The sequence below is a fragment of the Ostrea edulis genome, chromosome 9, assembly GCF_947568905.1.
Source record: "Ostrea edulis chromosome 9, xbOstEdul1.1, whole genome shotgun sequence".
Taxonomy (NCBI): Eukaryota; Metazoa; Mollusca; class Bivalvia; order Ostreida; family Ostreidae; genus Ostrea; species Ostrea edulis.
In genome coordinates, this window is record NC_079172.1 from 71,104,602 (window position 1) to 71,110,404 (window position 5,803).

Below are 5,803 nucleotides of genomic sequence, written 5' to 3' on the forward strand. Positions count from 1 at the left end.
TGAGCCACCTTGGCTCATATTGAAAGAGTTTTCCTGAATAATTGTATGTAAAACTTTGATTCTCTATTGTGGCCCCATACAACCCCAGGAGGCCATGATTTCAATAAACTTGAATCTGTACTATGTCAGGAAGCTTTCATGTACATTTCAGCTCTTCTGGCCCAATGGTTCTTGATAAAAAAAATTAAATGACCCACCCTATTTTTGTGGTCATCTCCCCTTTGAAGAGGGCATGGTCCTTCATTTGAACAAACTCGAAAGCCCTTTACCCAAGGATACTTTTGGTTAAGTTTGGTTATTATTGGCCCAGTGCTTCTGGAGAAAATATAAAATGTTTAATCATGCACGGACAGACAATGAACAACAGGCGATCAGAAAAGCTCACTTGAGCTTTCAGCTCAGGTGAGCTAAAAAGTATTTACGTATGGAATAATTTTCTTCATATGTGTCTTTTTTCATCCAATGCTATTTCTCCCCACTTTTAAATTAACGTTCAGATTTAAAATACATCAGAGTTTCCTGTAAATATGCATATCGATATGTGATATATGTCCTTATCAACTACAGAGTTTCATAATACTGCCTTGCATGTGAGTTAAAACAGTATACCCTTTACAAGTCGTTGCCTGCAGTATATAATAACCTCTCTATGATAAGAATGAGTTGAATTAAACAATGCTATAATTCTAATATACAAATGATCCATGTGTACATGTAAACTCTCCAAAGAAAACAATTTAAACAATGTTAATGTTGCTGAAGAAAATTTACCACAAAGCAAAAGAAATGCAAAAGTTTGGCATCGGATCAAGTGCCTTTGACCTTGTTGACAATATACAATTACAAACAAAAGAAATAATAATAATTTATTCGTTTTGTGAGTGCACACTCAGTGGAGGTCAGTGGAGGTGCATCTTCTGTTGGCCTCCTCATATGCCATTCCTGTTTTGGAACAAATGAGAACAACGGCCTCTTTTAACATCACAAGGGGCAGGTAGTGAGCTGCCATTCTGGAGAGCAAACAAAATTCTATGAAAATTTAAACTTTAAATATTGTGCAATCATAATAAACTATACTGTCTTTAAAAAATTTAAAGGTTGAAAAAGCATAACATACATAAATATACTATATTAAATTAGTTTTTATTGTTTCAAGGATGATATGTTTAAGTTCTAGATATGAATTACTGGTAAGTAGCCTTACAGTGGATAATTTAGAAATTTTTTTACTGAGGTCTTCATTTTGCAAGCCTTGCAGTGTTCTGTATTTGGTAAAATCTGAAATAGATATTGAAAAAATATTATATTCAAAACATGATAAAATCATGAACTCTTTGGGAATAATTTATGATTCAATTGCAACTACATGTAGGATCGTCTATGAAATAAACATGAATGCCCTTTCTTGCAGAGTGGTGAGAAATCAACACACAGAACAATAGATGGAAGGAAGGACATAATTTAGATAATTATAACAAACATTATACAACCTAGCCATATACATGCTTGGATATGAAAAGTATCAATATTAAATGGGAGTATCTCTACCCATGACGAGCCTTGCTGCACATCATTCTGTCCCTGAGTATATTTAGAACGTGTTCCAGTTCCTAAAAATAAAAGAGTCGGATTAGAAAGCTTTAATATGTTATGTGATGCACTACTTGTGTAAAAATTGAGCAAACATGTTCATTCAACTTCATAAAGATGTGTATTTTGGATCCATACCCAAAATATATATTGACTAATTCCTATCATATCAAAGTAATCAAAATGTGAGCTGCTGATTCTTTAGAAAATTACTTTCTTACCAATATATCAATATACTTTCCCCAAAGCAGTAAAGTTTAATATATTTATTGAACGGATTTTTAGCTCACCTGAGCTGAAAGCTCAAGTGAGTTTTTCTGATCACCCGTATTCCGGCGTCCGTCCGTCCGTCTGTCCATCCGTCTGTCTGTCCGTCCGTCTGTAAACTTTTCACATTTTCAACTTCTTCTCAACAACCACTGGGCCAATTTCAACCAAAGTTGGCACAAAGCATCCTTAGGTAAAGGGAATTCTAAATTGTTAAAATAAAGGGCCATGCCGCCTTCCAAGGGGAGATAATCAAAAAAAGGTAAAAATAGGGTAGGGTCATTAAAAAATCTTCTTCTCAAGAACCACTGGGCCAGAAAAGATGAAATTTATAGATAAGCTTTATTAGGTAGTGCAGATTCTAAATTGTTAAAATCATGGCCCCCGGGGGTCGGATGGGGCCACAATAGGGGATCAAAGTTTTACATACAAATATATAGGGAAAATCTTTAAAAATCTTCTTCTCAAGAACCATTGGACCAAAGAAGTTCACATTTACATGAAAGCTTTCTGACATAGTGTAGATTCAAGTTTGCAAAAACCATGGCCTCCAGGGGTAGGTTTGGGGCCATAATAGGGACTACGGTTTTACATGCAAATAGATATGGAAAATCTTCTGATGTGGACCAAGGTGACACAGGTGAGCGATGTGGTCCATGGGCCTCTTGTTTTATAAACTGGTGGTGTCTTTCATGGTCTTCTTCCTCACTGGAAAAATACTGTTGTCTTGTTAATACATGGTTTTGAAGTGGACATTGTTTTCAGAAGTAAGGATGTAGATGTAAATCATGTTTTCCCCACAACCCCTGGCCAATGGATTTGAATAATTAGGAGCTAGGATGAACTAAAAATTGTCTACCACAGCAACATACAAACAAGAGGCCCAAGGACCACATCGCTCACCTGAGTCACTTTGGCTCATACATATGTATTTAAAGATTTTTCCTATATATTTGTATGCAAAACTTTGATCCCCCATGTGACCCCATCCTACCCCTGGGAGCCATAATTTTCACAAACTGAAATATGTCAGGAAGCTTTCATGTCAATATCAGCTTTTCTGGCTCAGTGGTTCTTGAGAAAAAGATTTTTAAACATTTTCCTTATATATTTGTATGTAAAAACTTTGATCCCCTATTGTGGCCCCATCCAACCCCCAGGGGCCATGATTTTAATAAACGTGAATTTGTACTATGCCAGTAAGCTGTCATGTAAATTTCAGCTTTTCTGGCCGAGTGGCTCTTGATTAGAAGATTTTTTAATGACCCCACCCTATTTTTGCATTTTTGTGATTATCTCCCCTTTGAAAGGGACATGACCCTTCTTTTGAACAAACTTGAAAGCCCTTCATTCAAGGATGCTTTGTGGGAAGTTTGGTTGAAATTGGTCCAGCGGTTCTTGAGAAGAAGTCGAAAATGTAAAACGTTTATGACGCCCGACGACGACAGACAACGGGCAAATTTTGATCAGAAAAGCTCACTTGAACCTTTGGCTCAGGTGAGCTAAAAATATAAATGCTCACCATTTACGAATATCACAGTTTATCATTCCTTTCGGTGCATGGAGTAAACTGCCAATCTGTAAGATATTTAATTATCAAATACTTTTATGCTATTCTCTAAACTGAGCACACTAAAAACTGTAATTCATATAATACAACACAAGAGATGTTTCTAAAACACATATGCCCCCCAAGTTGCAAAATTGAAAGGGTTATACCCGTGCCTCATTTAATTGATAGTAGTTACACCAATTCAAAATATTGAGCAGACAATACCTTCCTATGTCAAGAGTGGACTGACCATGTGACCTAAGAATCAATAGGGGTCATCTACTCCTTATATATGCTGTACAAGTGTACCAAGTTTGTTGTCAATCAACCAATTAATTCGTAAAATATAGGAAACATCCCCCTTAATGTATTGAATAGTATGGAGGAGAAAGCATGGGCAGGAAGATAGACATGAACTCTGATAAGCCATATAGGAGGAGAAGCGTTCACAAACTATTTTATACCCTACACCCCTCAGATCCACTTTAACTTTAAGGATAGCAATTGGATCCTCCTGTCCCTACAACTTGCACATCTACAAATGGCATTGAAGCATTGTACAAATTCTCAAGTCTATCAGATAAGCCATATAGGAGAAGTGTTCACAAGGTATTTTAACATCCTCCACCCCTTTTAGATCCACTATATCTTTTAGGAAAAACTTTGGATCCTCCCATTCCCACAATATGCACATCTACAAATGACAATTAAGCATTGTACAAAGTTTAAGTTCAAGTCTATCCAATAAGCCATATGGGAGGAGAAGAGTTCATAAGCTATTTTACATCTTCCACCCCTCTTAGATCCACTATAACTCTTAGGAAAACAATTGGATCCTCCCGTCCCAACAATATTCACATCTGCAAATGACAATGAAGCATTGTACAAAGTTTCAAGTCTATCTGATAAGCCATATAGGTGGAGAAGCATTCACAAGATTTTGTGACAGAAGGAAGGACGGACAGAAAGTACAAATACAATATGTCTCCCCCTGGAAGAGGGAAGATATAATTATATGAGTGCATGTTTATATACACACAGCACTAAACATAACTTAAAGAAATTCCACCCTCCTATGATGTCATCAGATTTTGCAAAATCAATGATTTATTTACATTTATGCATGATAGGAACATAAATTTTGTTAGTGTTTTCCGATAGTTATTGTAAAAAAACAACCTGTTAAAACAAGAGGTACTGTGAGCAATGCTCACTAAGAATACCCCTCGCTTACCCCAATCTCCTAAAGGGTGTTGGAAATAGGTAAAACTTCAATATTATGATCCAAAAGGTATCTAGGAACACAGCATCTCCATGCGATGAAAAAAGCCATTAAAGAATTTAAATGGAAACCATATTGCTACTTTGATGTCCAGTGCGCGTGACCTTTGACCTTTTGACCCCAAAATCGATAGGGAACATCTTCATCCCATGGGTAGTCCATATATATGATATGGTGACGGTAGGTGGAAAGGATAATGCTTTAGAGCCCGGAAACCATTGTGTCTACAGACGGACGGACAGACAGACGGACAACCCGATTCCAGTATACCCCCCCCCCCCCACAACTTGTTGAGGGGGGTATAATAAACTATTTCAAAAGTCTAAGTTATAGATGAATAATCAATGATACGATTTAAATCAAAATAGATGTGTGTAACATTTCACTAAAAAGAGTTGTATGAAAATGTGATTTGTGGAAATAAATAATAATGCTATAATTCTGATTAGAGGCCTGTGATCTTAATCACATCCTAATTAGTGTTAGAGTCAGCCCCCTGAACTGGAGCATATCCTAATTAGTGTTAGAATCAGGCCCGTGAACTGAATCATATCCTAATTAGTGTTAGAATCAGGCCAGTGAACTCAATCACATGCTAATTAGTGTTAGAATCAGGCCCGTGAACTCAATCACATGCTAACTAGTCTTAGAATCAGGCCCGTGAACTCAATCACATTTCAATTAGTGTTAGAATCAGGCCCGTGAACTGGATCATATCCTAATTAGTGTTAGAATCAGGCCCGTGAACTGGATCATATCCTAATTTGTGTTAGAATCAGGCCCGTGAAGTCAATCACATGCTAGTTAGTGTTAGAATCAGGCCCGTGAACTCAATCACATTTTGATTAGTGTTAGAATCAGGCCCGTGAACTGGATCATATTCTAATTAGTGTTAGAATCAAGCCCGTTAACTGGATCATATCCTGATTAGTTTTAGAATCAGGCCCGTGAACTCAATCACATTTTACTTAGTGTTAGAATTAGGCCCGTGAACTCAATCACATTTAATTAGTGTTAGAATGAGGCCCGTGAAGTCAACCACATGCTAGTTAGTGTTAGAATCAGGCCCGTGAACTGGATCATATCCTGATTAGTGTTAGAATCAGGCCCGT

The 5,803-nt window shown here is 36.9% G+C and overlaps 1 long non-coding RNA gene across 2 annotated transcripts; it reads right to left on the reverse strand.

Annotated features, from left to right (window-relative positions):
- Positions 1-663: 663 nt before the first annotated feature.
- On the reverse strand, positions 664-4,902 carry LOC130050438 (uncharacterized). 2 transcript variants are annotated; one of them, XR_008798867.1, is made up of 5 exons: positions 4,644-4,902; positions 3,380-3,435; positions 1,549-1,610; positions 1,205-1,278; positions 664-1,010 (listed from the first exon to the last, which is right to left on the reverse strand). It is a non-coding gene; the product is annotated as an uncharacterized LOC130050438 (long non-coding RNA). The 2 variants fall into 2 exon arrangements; XR_008798866.1 differs by lacking the exon at positions 4,644-4,902 and having other exon boundaries at positions 3,380-4,103.
- Between the last annotated feature and the right edge of the window lie 901 nt (positions 4,903-5,803).